The 17,058-nt window shown below is 42.3% G+C and overlaps 1 long non-coding RNA gene across 4 annotated transcripts in view; it reads right to left on the minus strand.

The window, feature by feature from the left end:
- LOC125281111 (uncharacterized) overlaps positions 1–15,989 on the minus strand; it is a 266,321-nt gene extending 250,332 nt beyond the window's left edge. For 2 of the 4 annotated variants that reach the window (XR_007188179.2, XR_007188177.2), the window contains exons 1-2: positions 15,864–15,989; positions 505–1,041 (exon numbers count right to left, since the gene is read on the minus strand). This is a non-coding gene — a long non-coding RNA (uncharacterized LOC125281111). The remainder of the gene's footprint in view (positions 1–504; positions 1,042–15,863) is intronic. The other 2 variants (XR_007188178.2, XR_007188180.2) reach the window with 2 other exon arrangements.
- Between the last annotated feature and the right edge of the window lie 1,069 nt (positions 15,990–17,058).

Here is a 17,058-nt window from a genome sequence, read left to right on the forward strand (position 1 = left end):
CGCCTCCGGGGAAGGCTGAGAGACACCCTCGGCGCCCCCGCACAGCGCCGCCCGTCCCTCCGCTCCGATTACCGCCAGCTGTGTGGGCAGACCAAGGGCTCCCTCTGAGGGGCGCCACCTCCTCTCTGCCCCGCGCTGGGGCACGGTTTCTCCTCTCTGAACCCATCCTGTGCGACACTGGGTTAGCAGACACCCAAGGAAAATGCCAGGAACATTTGAGACACAGAGCAGACAGACGCAGCCGTGTCAGCATGGAATGTCACTGCCGAGGCCAAGAAAATGAAAAACTGCACAGCTTCAATAACCCAGAAAATTCCAGAACTCAGGTCGAACCAAAGGCGGCCTTTTGGTGAACATTAAATCAAATGCTCTACTAAGGGTTGTAAGGTCCTGGGGGGCCAGAGTGCACCCACTGTCTTCCACCTGCCGGTGTGCACACATATTGCTTATATTTTCATTTAAAAGCGTGAAGGGAGATGTTTAAAAAAAAATAGTAACGCTGACCTGAAAAGAGGCTCAGGTTGCCACTTAGTCGTTTGTCTTTGTCATTTGGTGAGACTGAGGAACTTAAAAGGGCAAGTTTACAGAACGAGAAGTGGTACAATTCGGCTGGGAGCAACTTCCTTCTGCGGAGGGGGTGTCACCAGAAATCTGACGGGCGGACGAAGCTCTCCTTCCTGCCAGGCGGCTGCGGGTACTGAGGGCCGTTCGCAGGATGGAGCAGAAGATTCCAGAAGGCTCTGCGTGGGCCCTGACACACACACGGCTCCTGCCCTCGTCCCCGCTCGAGGCTCCCGCCGCCCGAAAGGAGAAGCGAGGGCTCTGTGCCCCCTTCTCCGTCAGCACCAGTCCTTGCCCGCACACTCGCTGGGCGTCTCGCGACAACCGTGAGAGGGCGGGAGCACCCAGGAAGGCGGGTGGGTGTGAACCTGGAGGTGATGGGTGGGGCCCAGTGGGGGGGCGGGGCTTCCGCCTGCCATTCTTCCTGATGCTGAGCGTTAGTGATTCCGGGAAGACTTGAACGGCAACAGGCAGCAGCCTCTGTAAATAAAGATGAAATGCCTCCATAAAGGGATCCACAAAATGTGGTATACCCCACCCAACGGAATATTATTCAGCCATCAAAAGGAGCGAAGTGCTGACATATGCGACGACACGGATGGACTTTGAGAACAGGATGCTAAGAGAAAGAAGCCGGTCACAAAAGGCCACATATTCTCTGACTCCGTTCATGTGAAATGTCCAGAATAGACAAATCTATAAAACACAGGAGGTAGATGAGTGGTGGCCTAGGGCTGGGGAGCGAGGGAAATGGGGGTATGGGGAGTGATAGCTAAAGAATATGGGGTTTCTTTTTGAAGCAATGAAAATATTCCAAAATCACCAGGTCGGTTGCACTTCTCTGGGAATTTGCTAAAAACCATGGAATTGTATACTTTAAATGGGTGAATTTTGCGGCACACAAACTATATCTCAATAAAACTATTTTTTTAATCAAAATGAAACAAAAGGAAATACCTAATACACATGCCCCAAACTGTCCCAGTTCAAACATAATTCTTCAGTATTGTTTGCAGCTTGTGGATTAGTCATGAAATCAACTTTTAGTGCATTGCACTGAGCATTTTTAAATAACAAAATAAAAATAAAATGGAATTATCACAAAGTATCAGGGTACACTGCACAGAGTAAAAGCAAAGTTTCATCTCATAAAGCTGTAATGTTCGCTGGGTGGTATGCACGGGGTCACAATGTGCTATTTCAAAGACTCGTGACGTGTTTTATGAAGAGTCCTCAAGTAACCTACTTCCTCCACACATCCGATCAAAGCGATTCTGTTGCACAACCCTAGACAGTTCAAGGTTTGCCTCTTGACTCATCAATATGGAGAGTCAGAACTGTCATCTGATGTTCCTCGTATTGCCTGCCAGAAGTGTGACACTTGACGTGTGTGTCTGTGAAACAGCAAGCCGGATTTTGCCATCAGTATTGATGACAGAAATGTTTCAGTCTCCCAAAGAGTCACTGTCCGTCTCTCTCCCAGCATGCCAGGGCAGCTACACTCCTCTGTATGAAATTCAGGGTCGCTGATCACGTGGGGTTCCACGCCACAGAACTGAGCAAGCCTTATCCTCAAAACCAGGTTGCTCTTAGAAAGTCCCTGCCTTCTATTCATCCTTTCATTTATTGAGTCAATAAATGTCTCTTGACTGCTGGCTATGTGCCAGGCATACAGGACATATAATCGTGAGTGAGATGGGCATGGTCATCACCCTCCCAAAGCCCTCAGCCTTATTGGATGTCAGAGTCTAGTTGTCAGAAGAGAGATACAGTCTCAAGTTCTTCTTAGAACTGACAGTCAATTGCTGCGTGGCCTTTGACAAACGATTCCACTCCGCCGCTCTGAGCTTTGTTTGTTCAGAAGCTGGGTTTTCTGGCCCACTGAGAATCACAGGATTTTAGAGCTGGAAAGTTCCTTAAGGAAAAACTCCCCCATTTCACATGGGGAAACAGGGCCCAAGAAGGGACCCCCTTGCCTACTGACACATGACCCGCCAGCACCCCACACCACCCCCACCACCACCCCATAGTGAAGTTGAATGTGGCCTGTTCTTGGTGAAGGACTGAGAGGCTTTCGAAGGAAGCACCTTACATCCTGGACTTTTCAGAGAAACGGTAGTGCAAAATGTTGCAGTTGCAGCTAACACCAGAAGATCCAAAGCTATATCTATATCTTACAGGAGAGTTTTCAACAACCTGTGGGCCTGTGAATAAGAACAGAAGGGTCCCAAGTTACAGGAACATTCCCCTCAAACCTCCTAATAAATCCCCTTTTTCCTTTTGAAGTTTAAGAGCTCCCTCGTTGAGTGGTCTTCTGATATTCAAGACCGCCTTTGGAAACAGTGGCCATGTTCCCAGGGCCCGAGCACTCAGCTTGGTTGGTTGGTTGGTTGGTTGGTTGGTTGGTTAGTTGGATGGGTGGGTGGATGGGCGGGTGATTTTTTTCCTCCCTCTAGCGTCTTAAAAATCCAGCCAGCATGCTAGGAGCTCTTGGTTTAGCTTCCCCAAATCCCAGCAGTTTCCCTAGAAGTCTGTCCCTTTAACATGAAATCCACAGAACACACACAAAGCTACTTTTTCTCTCCCCTAATAAATCAGGCAAATTACCTCCTTTGTTTTTAAGACCATTTCGAGTTCACTTTTAACATTCTTAGTAAAGGTATTATTTATGTTGTGATTTAATTGAGATTTAATCCACTTTTCAGCACACAATCATATCACAATATCCCTGAATTTTTCGCTCCTATTACTAAAGTTGAGGAGAAAGGTAGTTTTCCTCAGACACAACAGTGATCATTTCCAGATTGTGTATGTCTCTCTGGCATTTTAACCCACCTGAGTTTATAAGGGCCACCAAAGTAAATCACAGTTTGGTCTGTAAAGGATTGAACTGTGTTAATATATGCCTAGAGAGATCTATGTTTATCTCCACTTTCTAGAAACGTAAGAGTCTTCGGCAAGTATGTTTACACACAGCAGAAACCATGTGAATCTCCTGGTAAATGTTTGCCTTCACGCTACTGGAGTATATTGTACACCAGATGGTTTGGTCAAAACAAAATTATGCGCATGTGTGCGCACACACGCACACATACACATATGTTTGAGCGCTATGCCTCCCCATTTTTTTGAAATTTTTTTTCTCCTTTCATGCATGAGAAAGAATGTAGAAATACTTGGAATAATGACCAATATGTTCTGTGTTTACTGCTGCTTTCCCTCACTAGAGATTAACTCATAAAACCTTACTCCAAATTAAACAAACTCGGGCTCTCCTTACGGCCAGTCAAAAGCTACCACTTACACTGAAGGAAATTTTGATTTCCATCTCTGGGAAGTGAAATGGCCGCCCCTATGGAAAGATAACACGGTCTCTTTTTCTCCCTATGTCTGCTAATCCTTGGAGGTGCTAAAATATTCATCTGGACTCGGGCAACCACAGCACTTCATCTGGAATTAGAATGGAAGCTAGAAGAATCACGGATAGACTCAATTTTAAAACATTAACATCTCGCCTACTGTTTTAAAAAATTATCTGATTGCTCCAATAACACTTATTACTTAGAGACTTCAGACAGTCAAAAATTTTCCCAACTGGTGGGCAAGAAAGCACCTTTGACAGTGACAGAGAACTTCCAAAGAAAATCATGTCTAGAATAGACTTAGGATCTCTCACCATCTCGTCTTTTCGGCTATGACTCCTCTGGGGATAATTAGGTGTTGTCTTTGAAGAACCCAAACAAGAGACTGTATCTACATCCATCTAGTTCTGTGCCTAGAGCATGGTAAATTCTCAATGGATATGAATTCCATCAGAATACCAGACTTGAGACTGTAATCCAATGACGCATGTCAAAGACCTTGAGAAAGAAAACAAAAATCTCAAGGTCATGTCACTCCAGCCCCGACCTCAGCAGTCTATTTGTCTTCCTCTCCACAATGCTTGGATTTCATGGCCTCCAGACCCCCAGACAATGACATTTTTACCTGGAAGAAGCTTAGAGAGGGTTTTAATTTTTAGAGGGGCATTTATAAAGATCATTTGATGCAAGTCCCCTGCTTCCTACTCCTCAAGGTCTGCTTACTTTCAAACATGCCCGCCTGGAGCCATGGGTGTGTTTTTGTGTGGTCCAGTTCCCGTTTTATGGATGGTTCCTGTACTCTGGAATCCCTGGAATACTTCAATTACGAAAATTACCATGTGCTGGGTCCTTTCGGGTTGACAAGACTGCTTTCTTTTCTCTCTAAGCTGAGCTGTGTTTGTTTACATAGGAAATGTACTCTTTCTGAACATTCAGACTGTTTCAACATCCACTTAGATAGTCCCATTAAAAATCGGAGGTTAAGAAAATTAAGAAGGGAGGCAAGAGAAGGACAAAGAAAATACATCCTTAGATGCTGAGAATTTGGTTCGGAGCAAAATTAGAAAATCAGAGGGTGTTTTCTTTTCATGGATGAGACAATGCTCTACTTGTTCTCGGAGGCAATGAGGACTACCCCACTTTGCATCACTGGTGACTCTGTGCAAAGTGATTTTCCTGTTTAAACCCTGTTCTTTCTTATATGTTATCTTTTCAAAGGCAAATTAGATAAACCTGTGTCCCCAGACTATATCCTGTTTGTTTGAATAGGAAATGCTAATATTTTCCTACATGTTTTGCTGGGTGTCAGTGGTAACTCAGGCTGGTAGTTAAGACAGGCCCCTTTCAGCTCTGGGAATTTCATTGGCTGTCTTCCAGGAGCCAGGAGGTTCACAGTGATTTTGAATAACGCTCTCCATAGCTCTATGAATTATCTGTATTATTTAACAGGAGGAAAAGAAAGCTAGATTTACCTTTTCTATATGTGATTAATGTATCTTTAAATATGTCATATCATGAGGGTTTCTCTTCTTAATTTCTCTTTTTACCTCCACTCCCATGTTACTTTTGCTTTCCACCCAGGCCACTGCCAAACCAACTTTCCAAACTCCCCTAAACCTTTACTTAAAGACTCATGCTTAAGTAATTGTTACCCCAAGGATCCCTGCCTGGTTCATCTGTTTCTACACTCTCATTGGTCTTAGGCAACGCCTGTCACAGCATAGCCCTGTCCCTTCCCATAAGTCCCTAATTGTGTTCAGGCCCCCAAATGTGACAGAGAAGGAAACAGAAATGGTAAAAGAAATACATTTCTAAGACAACAGACTCTCCATGCAGAAAACTCTGTACTAGGGCACAACAACCGTGTCCTCCATGGTCAGCACTGGTCCATCCAACACTTTTTTCTGTAGTTTTCAGAGTACAGATCTTTCACCTCCTTAGTTAAGTTCATTCCTAGACAATTTATCATTTGGGGTGAAATTGTAAATGGAAGCGTTTTCTTAATTTCTCTTTCTGCTACTTCATTATTAGTATATAGAAATGCAACTGCTTTCTATGTATTCGTTTTGTATCCTGCAACTTTACTCTATTTATTTATCAGTTCTAGCAGATATTTTCTGGACTCTTCAGGGTTTTCTGTATATAGTATCATGTCATCTGCAAATAGTGAAAGTGTTATATCCAACATGTTTAAGAGAGAACCTTGTCATTAGCATCCCAAACTCCATTTTTCAATATCTTCTTTTCGAGAAGGGCCATCTAGCTTCTCCTTATGAAAACCTACTCCTAGAAAATCTAGCATAAGGCATTCACATCTTAATGCAAACTTACGTCGGTGTGTTCCCTCTCTCCGGGGAGCTTAGATTCTGAGCCCCATGTCTAATTAAAGAATGAAGGTTGGTTCCCTCTTAATCATATGTCAGTCCTGTGCTCAGATGGTAGAGGTAAAATACTGGAGACAATAAGACACACTCATTGTCACCAAGACAAACACACACATAAGTGGTTTGCTGCTCTACCAGAGCAAGTAAGGCCTCTCCTAAAAACCTTACCATGTTTGTTTAAACCCAAAGCTTCAAACATGAGAAACTTCCATGCTAAATGGTAACACTCCTCTCCTGCCACTTTTTATTCAAAACCAATATCCTTAGCTGTATACCTGGCATATATACAAATGAGTAGATTTTATGCCCACTATTAACTGAAGTGCAAAACAGAAATGAGCAGAGGTGGGCTAACTGTGCCACCCCGGAGGCCTAAGCCTCAGGGTCCTTCCAAGACCAGGAAGACCTCCTAGCAATTTTATATTTATGATTTAATATTATTTTTAAAAATATATTTTTAAAATATATTTTTTAAATTTTTATATTTTAATATAAATATTTATATTTATATTAATATATTAATATATTATTTAATTATAATTAAATATTTATATTTTTAAAAATATATTTAAAAAAAATAAATATTATTTTAACACTATATAAGCTTCAGTCCCCACAAAACCTAGACCCACCTTGTCATGGACTGAATTATGTTCCCCCCAAATTCATATGTTGAAGTCCCAACCCCCAGTGTGACTGCATTTGGATATAGGGCCTTTAAAGAGGTAATCAAGGTTAAGTGAGGTCCTAGGAGTGGGGCCCTCATCCAATATGGCTGATGTCCTTCTAAAAAAAAGGAAGAACCAGCAAGAATGTGCACAGACAGAAAAAAAGCCATGCGAGGACACAGCAAGAAGATGGCCGTCGTCTCCAAGTCTAGGAGAGAGGCCTCAGGGGGAACCCAACATTCCGACATCTTGATCTTGGACTTCTAGCTGCTAAACTGTGAGGACATAAATTTTTGTTGTTTAAGCCATCCACAGTGTGGCATTCTGGTATGGCCACCCTAGAAGACTAATAAACACCCATAGAAGTTACGAACCACTTTTTAGCTTTTGACTAGCAAATTCTATTAATGATAACATTCAGTGCTAACCGAAGTGTGGCAAAACAGGTAATCTTGTGCATAATCAAACATACATTGCTGACAGCGCATAATTCAACACAACTTTTGGAAAAACAAGCTTGAAATAGGTATTAAGAGACATAAAAATGCTCATTCTCATTGACCTAGTAATTCCTCTTCTGGGAATCTATCCTAACCAAATACCTCAAAAGAGTTTTAAAAATATATACACAAAGAGCAGTATTAAAGTATTATTTACAATACTTGCCCATGACTAGAAGATTCCCCTCCTCATAAATCACAAACGGTGTGGCCCTTGGATTTCTGTCAGACTTTTACAGATTCCCAAGTGTGACCATACATCTACATATGAAATTGTGGTAGTTTACTTGCAAACAATATCGTTTTCTATTCCAGTATCCACTGCCCCTTTGCAATATGATATTGCTTCTCTGTCCATCAAAGGCAAAGTCTATTAATGGACTTTGATTGCGGCTTGGCCATTGGCTTGCTTTCTCCTATGGAACATTAGCAAATATGATGCAAGCACATTGAAAAATGATTGAGAAATGCTTGCATGTGGATTTTGCTTTCTCTTTCTGCACTTAAAACCATGGGACCACCAGCAGTTCAGTCTAGAGAGGTCATGTGCTGAAAAGCCCAAGCCACTCTGGCCAACACCCTGCCAATCCCAGCTACATGACTGAGTGCATCCTAGGCCACCCAGCCCCAGGCAGTCATCCCAAGCCAGAATTCTCCCAGCCTTTTCAGCCAACCTTAGCATCATGAGCTAAATAATAAATGTTTGTTGTTTTAAGCATTGAAGTTCTTAGTGGTTTGTTATGCAGCAAAAACTAATACAATAATTTCCCATAAAATACATGTGGGACAAACAGAAAACAGAAAAACTACATTAATATCCTGATATTGGGCCATTAGTTCATGGACTAGCTGGCTAGCTCTTGGACTCTGATCTTATGATTCAAATTCCCCCAAATGCTCCGATAAAATTACTAATTATTACATGCCTTGGGCCTTTGGAATTGCTTGAGAACAGCTAAAATCTTCAATGATAAATCTGCAAACGCCCATGGTCTAGTGTATTATAAAATTGGAAGTGAGGTAAATGCTCTCCATTACTTGCTTTCCCTCAATTAAGCCATTTAAAATTATGGCTATGAAGACAATACAGAAACATGGGAAATGTTTCAGTGCAATATTAAATGAAAAGAATAAGATACAAATTTGTCCTTAAATTATGATGACAAATATGTAAAGAAAAAAAGATAAATAGTTATGCTGAGGGAAAGGACTATAAAGAATTATACCAAAATGCATTAGAGGCTGCTTAAGGGTATTGTCTTATGAGTAATTTTTTTTCTTTTCCATGTTTTCTGTAAGATAATTATATTACCTTCGTAATTTAAAAAAATTAATATACAATCATTTTTAAAAATTGAAATCTGGTTAGAAGTAGAACTCATCTGTTTGCTTTATAATTTTTAAACTTGCTAGCATACAAACTCTCTCTGCTGGTTTAAAATCGTAATATCCTAGAAGATGAAAATGCCTATAGTTTTCTGATTTATTTGGATCTTACTAATATTGTCCTGGAGTTTTGCATAAATCTGTTTAAACTCAATTTAAACTACCTTTGGAGACCAGCGCGAGCCTAACCTCACTAAATTATAAATTGTTGAAACCTCCTGGCTGAGACCCAGTTTGATTCAGATCTAAGCTGAGTGCAGAGGGAAAAATCATGTTGCCACCTTCTGAGGCCGTAGCTGCTCTGAAAAATGGCTCGCAACCCAGTTATCTAGCTTGGAATGAGTAGACCTTAGTTATTCTCCAAAGAAAAGCCTAAAGCTTCTGCTTACCAGTTATGTATTTATACCCACAGCCAGGAAAGCCCTGTGAAAGAAAACATAATATAGATAATAAGTGTGTTTCTGTGCCCTCCCCCAATTGGACAATCTCTTTACAGAGCAGTTCCTTTGACCTCAGGCCTCTGCAAGCGCCCGTTTCTCGAGCCAGTCTTCCCTCATCTCACATCCAATCATCCCACAACATATCCAAATAAATGAAAACGTGAACTTCGTCTCCAAGAAATGTTCTTGTGAAACTGAAACAGAAAAGACTCTGGTCAGTTTGTACTCCAGCCTCCCCCAGACGATCACTGTGGATTTCCCACATCACTCACTCAGTCTGCTTAACATAAATTTTTACTAGAACCATGTCAGTCTCCATTAATAAACATAGTTCCAACATACAAATTCAATCACATTATGAAATCTCATATGTCAAATGGCAAAACTGTAACACAGAAAGTTTATGTAATTAGAATACTAAACAACTGTCACTCAGCTGTAATACTTTCAATCCCACAACAGCAAATGGCCCCATTAATATGGAAAGGAGCAGGATTCGGTCAGCTTTATTGCTTTGTCCATCAGCCACCCATGGAGTGGTTCTAAGAGCTGAACTTGATTCCTGGAAAAGGTCTGCCCTGAGGAAAAAAAGGGAAGAGAGCTGAGCTTATAAAACTTCAAGCCAGGACTTTAACCATTTGCCTGCCACCAGTTGCCCTTTTCTATTTGTTAGACACTGTACCTCCACCCAACTGAGTGTCAGGACTTCAAGGTTGCAGAGGTGGACCGGAACCTTCCAGAAGAGGCTTCACTTGCACACTGTTGTGCATAGCAACATTATTCCCAATAGCCAAAAGACAAACTATGCAAACGTCTGTCAACAGACGGATGGATAAGCGAAATGTGGCATTTACATACAATGGAATATTATCTGGACGTAAAAATGAAGGGAATTCTAATGGATATGACAACATGGATGAACCGTGAAGGCATTATACCGAAAAAAATTAACAGACACAATAGAACAACTAGCATATGAGTGCACTCACAGGACGGACCTAGAATAGGCAAATTCACAGAGACAGAAGGTAGAATAGGGGTTGCCAGAGGCTGGGATGATGAAAAAGTTCTGCAAGGGAACCGTGATGATGGTTGCACAACAATGTGAATGTCCTTAGTGCCTCTGATTCTACACTTACGATGATCAAAACGACACATTTCATGTTACATCGTTTTTACCACAATAAAAACATTGGGGGAAAAAAGCCTTGAAAGACTTATATTGGGGATAAAAAGAAAATGAATGCCACTGACACAGTATCGTACGGCACGTCTCCACCTTCTGCAAACTTCTCTCATCTTTGCAAGCTTTCCTAGCAGAATTTCTTCCAGGCCTCATGCAGTATCTCTTCTGTGGCAAGTGAGAAGACTAAAGAAGAGTAAATTGCCCAAGGTAACCACCAAGCTGGGTACATGAATGAGGACACGCTCCCTTCCATTCTCTTTTAGCTCAATGACCTGTATCTCACCACTCCAAGGTTATGAGATACTTACCTTCTGCTCTAAAAAAAGAATATGTGTCCCTAATTTAAGTTTTATGTCTCTGCTTTCCATACAGTCGTAGCCCACGGAGTGAAGATACCTGCCATGAGCACGTCACTCACTCAGTCGGCAATTTTTCATACTCAGAGCAACTTATGATTCATATAGCGGACACCGTGCTAGGAACGGGAGTTAGTGAGTTGAATCTGAGAAAGACACCACTCATACGGAAAGAGACGTAACACAATCAGATGGGGAGACTCTTCATTTTCTTATTTGAAGAAACACAAATGATTCCTTAATAATAAGAAACACAAATGATTATTTGAGGGAGAGAAAAAAAGATGGTTGGGGGAGGGGATGGTTCCTAACAAGATCACTGATATCCATAAGGGCCAGGAAGCATGAGAACTTAAAGATTATTTTCCCAATCCGCTTTTTATAGGACTTTAGGGCTAAAGAAATGCTAGCTAATAAAGGGGCATCGGGCTTGCTGACATGGGAAGGTTTGAAGGTCTGGCTCTCACTCATTGAAACATGAATTTCAGAACTCTATATACTCCACGTACCCAGACTTTCAAAGACATGTCTTTTCCAAGGTTAGTTCTAACACCTCAAGATGGAGCAGAGCAGCATTTCCCAAAGTATTCTCTGGGGAATTTGAGACGTACCTCAAGGAAAGGGTCCTGTGGTCAATTAATTTGGGTAAATCTGTTTAATAAAGTCTCCCACTTGAAGATTTACTATGCACATGAGCATTTGAACATCCTCCTTCCCTGTAAGAGTATAATCTGCTCCTCGCTTTTGCTATGTTTGCATGTGGGAGGAGTACACTTCCTGGCCTCATTAGGAGGCTTGGCCATGTGACTTGCCCTTGTCAATGAATGTGCACAAATGTTATATACACCATATCTAAGCAGAAGCTTCAAATGTGCTTGAATAATTTGGGTCAACTTCTTTGTTCCTGCCCTCTGCTATGAGAACAGTGTCGCTCAAATAGGTACTGGTCCTTCAGTCTAGTTCTCGGAAAGAAAAGAAATGCAGAACTCACCAGTGCCAAGCAAAGCCAGAGCTGACGTACAGATCTAGAGGCAAGAAGTAACATCAGGAGACAATTTCAGGTCTGAAGATAAAAGAGAAAGTCTCAGAAACAGCAAGTCCAACACTAACTGCCCAAATATTAAACAGTCGTCACGGACTTGGTAGTTCAGGGAATCTGTTACCGGGAAGGGACTTGAAAGTGAGCAGGACAGCAATGGCAGCCTTGAAGAATCACTCTCTGGGGGAAGAATCAGAAAAACAGACAAGATGCAGTGTTGCCTGGGTGTGCAGCAACGAAGGCCAAGAAGGAAGCAAGAAACTAAAGATAAGAAACCTATAGAAACAAACAAAAAAGTAAGGTGTTGTGGCCACTCCTAGTCCATCCCACCTCCATCATCATCATTATCCTTTAGTAAAGATGCTGAACTGAGGCATCTAGGTGGCTCAGTTGGTTAAGCGTTTGCCTTCGGCTCAGGTCATGATCCCAGGGTCCTGGGATCAAGCCCCACAGGGGGCTCTCTGCTCAGGGAGGAGTCTGTTTCTCCCCCTGCCCCTCCCTACTCCTGCTCTCTCTTGCTAGCTCTGTGTGTCTCTCTGTCTCAAATAAATAAATAAAATCTTTTTTAAAAATTTAAAAAATAAAGATACTGAACTTTATTATAATGAAAGAAAATGGTGCTTTTGGTATTGCATGGTGCACTGGGTGTTATACGCAAGTAATGAATCATGGAACTTTACATCAAAAACTAGGGATGTACTGTATGGCGACTAACATAATATAATAAAAAAATATTATTAAAAAAAAGAAAGAAAATGGTGCTTTTGATTTAGAAAACCCACCCACCAAATGCCTAGGAATAGAAAAAAACCTAACCAATTGCATATAATACTACTGTCAGAAGGAAATAAAAGTGTAAAAGATATTTCAGCTAATAAAAACTATCCCCCCAAATCCAACCATGAAGCAGAAGATGTCTATAACACAATATGACAAATTGAATTATTTTCAAATAACCGTGTAACTAAGTATATCCAAAAACTAAGAATAAAAATGGACAAGACACAAGAAGACACATAATGAGACTTCATTTTACCAAAGAAAGAAATAAAAAGAAAAGACAAAACTATTTCAGAAACTACAAGATGCCCAAGGAAGAACAAATTCAAATGGAAATTAAATGTGTTACAGAATTGATCAAATGAATAGATAGGATGTACTGTTGAGAGTCAGGGTTCTACATGTGAAGACAAGAAATACAAAAATGGAGTGGGGAAAGCAAGAAAGAACCTATGGGTCTGGATTGGAATTGGAAGTATCAATATCAACTCATGATATCATTAATAATGTTTAAAAACATCTTTAAATTCTAAAAGCAATTACACCCCAGTTAACTGCCAGCACACCTAGCACCCGGTCTTGGTTTCTAAATATCATCCCCAACTGAAAGGAACCAGGGCTTCTTGCAGAAGTAGCTGATGCCAGGGCTGGGGCAAGAAAGGTAAAGATGAATCTGGAATATGGTGCTGTACAGAAAGGAAGGAAGTACTCACAAAAAAAGGCTAGAGATATGTCAAAAGAACAAAGGAACCAGCTTGAAAGGGCTCCCACTGGCCAAATCTGGGCCAATCTGAGAATCGAAATGAGTGGATTATAATCCATTTAATAAAATAAGAATCCACGCATAATGGATAAAAAAGAGAGAAAAGGAGACGGGAAGTAGGATGCAGACGAATCAATGTGAAAGGGGCAGGGTGCACACTGGCCGAAAGCCTCCATTCCCATCTTTGCCTAGGCAGCCTTGTCCGGGTCAGAGTCAGCAGTTCTGGGGAACAGAAAGAAGCACATTCTTGACCAGGAGTGTCTAAAAATACACTTCTCAAGAGAAGTCCTTACAGTCAGAGGAGCCGAGAAGAAGAGATGAATATAAGAAAGAGGGGGAGAGAAGTGAAGTAACCAGAGGAACAGAGAATGAGATGATGCAAAGACCCAGCCACAGGAATATTGAGTCTCAGACCTGCTAACAGCAGAGTAGAGAGCTGATAACAAAGCAACAAAAAAACGACTCTGCCATTCAGGGGCCCTGGAAGCCATAGAGCGAGAATCAGAATTATGTAGCAGAAGATGCCTGACCTCCTCTCTGGAATCAACACACACACCAAGCATGATTCATGAAGCTCTTTTCTACTGCCCCTAGAAGCAGCCTCAGAATCTTTCTCAACACATCAGCCTGCTGGCTTTCATTCCAGGCAAAGGACATCTTCTCTATGTGTATGAGAGTTTATAAGGCTGGGGTAGAAAGTGGAAGAAAACACGAAGGGGAGCCTCCGGTGCTGGGTCTCGGTTCAGCGCCATGTTGGTGACGGACCTAAATCGGCGACTTTCATGCTAAGAGTATATAGTACATTTTAGAGAGCTTTCGACCCAAACGACTACTAAATTTTTAACAGCCGTAGCAATCTGGTGCCTTAGAGGTTAACTCGTTCTCAACTATAAAGAATTCTTTCTCTAAGCAGCCCAGAAATTTGAATTTAACTATGGAATGCTAGGACAAGCATGCCTAACTTTTGCTAAATTTACATGTGGGACTAGAAATCTTTATCGTCTTCCAAACCAAGTGCAAATCAAAGGCTCGCGTTGAGCTTTTATAGCACCATTTCAGAAATCCGCCATTTAGACCTTGAGGGCTCCAGGGCCCTCTGATTCTGCCGGTTTTGCCATGTTCCTGAAATCACGGTAGGCTAGACTGTTAGTTACCGGCAGTAGTATCTTAGGGAAATAGAACTAGAATAATGCCGCAGAGTTTGAAAGCTTCATAATAAGGCTAGACTGTGGCCTCAGGGTCTCAGGTCCAGCTCTCTAGGCTTCAAAATGCAATTAATTACAAGGCTTCCCTAAGATTACAGAACCTCCTACTGAAAGCTCAGTTCAGGGATTTCTTTTTTTTTTTTTTAAGATTTTATTTATTTATTTGAGAGAGAGAAAAAAAGGGAGAGCACAGAGGGAGAGTAAGAGGGAGAAGCAGACTCCCCACGGAGCAGAGATCATGACCTGAGCTGAAGGCAGATGCTTAACCGACTGAGCCACTCAGGCGCCCAGTTCAACGATTTCATATGAAAATTGCCATCCGGCCACATACTTTAGAGCAAACTTTCTCTGTAAAAGGCTGGATAGGAAAGATTTTTAGCTTTGCAGGTCATCCATTCTGTCTCAGCCACTCAACTCTGCTCTTGCAGAGCCAAAGATGCATAAACATTATGTAAACAAATGGGTGTGGCTGTGTTCCAGTAAGACTTTATTTACAACAGGCACTGGGCTGGATTTGGCCCAAGGCCACAGTTTGCTGAGCCCTCCTGACAGTTTGCTGAGCGCGAGTCCAGATGAATTGGAAAGCGGTTTTTGGACGCCAGCTGCCAAATTCCACCCCCACCCCTGGTATGAGACCTTTCTTTCTGGTGGTTCCTAACACACCCAAGTGCAATTGGATACACACTGCCTCCTGCTCTCTCGTTTCTGAAAGGTTATGGGGCTACTTAAGAGTTAGCTTACCAGCAACCTCTTAGTGCAAGCAGAACCTGGAGGCTCCAGTGGAAAGGCTCCCAAGGCACAATTCAGTGTCATCACTGGAGAAGCACTGTTGCACCCTGAACTTGAGTTTGTTGCAAAAGTTCATATTTGCCTTTTACTCTTCACCCTGTGTTATGATGGCTTTGGGCCTTTAGCACGGGCCATATTTAAATTGTCAAGAGATGTCAACAAGTTGTGAGGGACAGCCTCACACTGGCAGCAATTATAAGAGGGCAATGATCAATGGGGGTCTTTTGTTAGCATTGCGAGATCACCATTGACTCAGGAAGTAAGCGTCCCGGTGGTTTAGGCGAAAGCTGAAATGGACAAGCAGTTTCACCCTGGCTGCTCACAAGCCACAAGCCTACACTTACTCCATTAATTATTCCTGCCCGAAAGATGGGGGCTGTTACCGTCCACATCTGCAATCTCCTGAGAAGAGGGGATGCCCAGACTCACAGAGGTTCTACTTACAGCGCCAGGAAATGCATCCTTCTTGCTTTCCGGGAAAGGGTGATTGCCTTAGTCCCCTGTGTTTTCTTCTGTAAACAGATAAAGGCCATGTGATAGCCGTTTGGAAATTGAGGACTTTGAAACCTTAGTCCTGTTTTCACTCGAAATTTTATTTATCTGGCACGATGACCTGACAAATTATTGCAGCGTGGAAGAGATGCTCTCTTGACCCATGATGCCATGGCGTCGACTTGCTCTTTTTGCATTTTTTTATTTTTACACTTTCTTGCTTTAGGTCACATGCCTTGTACAAAAGAACCTAAAGTTGGGCATTGAAAGAAAGGCACATTCTGATCATCACTAACCCTAATTTCCATAAAGAAAATAAGTACCTAGAATTATTCTTTAAAGGAACATAAGGTCAAAATCCCATTCCCACGTTATGTCACGGTCTCTGGATCTGCCCACAGTATTCACCTAGTTAAATGCCACCTCCTCCAAGAAGACTTGCCCCACCTAAAAGCTAGAAACAATCTCTCTTGATTTTGACCTTCCACGGGAATCCTTCTGCCCCTCTGCAGCACACCACATCCACGCTTCCATATGCACCGGCCTCAGCCTCCCGACCTTATCTACACCCTGGAAAGCAGGATCCAGGTTCCACAGCCCCCATAGCTGTGCTTGAAACAAAATCGGGGCTGGACAAGTGTGTCACGAATGAACCAAGTAACTCCGGCCTCTAGACTCTAGCACCCAGGGAACCAGCAGAAGCGCAAATATTCGGCATTGTAAGTCATGATGTCATTGCACGGGGCCTCCCTTCCAATTACGATCAGAACACAAAAGACTTTGCTTCCTTGATAATAACAAAAATTCAGACAAAATCAACATCAGACCTTTCTACGGGGCTAATGAAAAGCTGGGGAAATGAGGAAGCCTTGATGAACTGAATTCCAGAAAGAAACAGTGTTATTGCACATAGGAAAAGAGAATGCCATTTGCAAAATTATCCCAAATTAGCATCTTGCTTGTACACAGTAGGATGCCACATGAGGAGAACAGCTGGCCTAAAGTCAACTGGAGGATACGAGGAAGACAAAGTGAGTTGCCTAAACAGAGATCCCTCTGGTCTCCTCCTTGGGAACTGACCAGAGACCTCTCCACGCACTGGGTCAGTTTCTTACCCCCTGGAACATCCTTCTCCGAGGAGAATTCC

Source organism: Ursus arctos, unplaced genomic scaffold (assembly GCF_023065955.2).
Source record: "Ursus arctos isolate Adak ecotype North America unplaced genomic scaffold, UrsArc2.0 scaffold_3, whole genome shotgun sequence".
NCBI lineage: Eukaryota > Metazoa > Chordata > Mammalia > Carnivora > Ursidae > Ursus > Ursus arctos.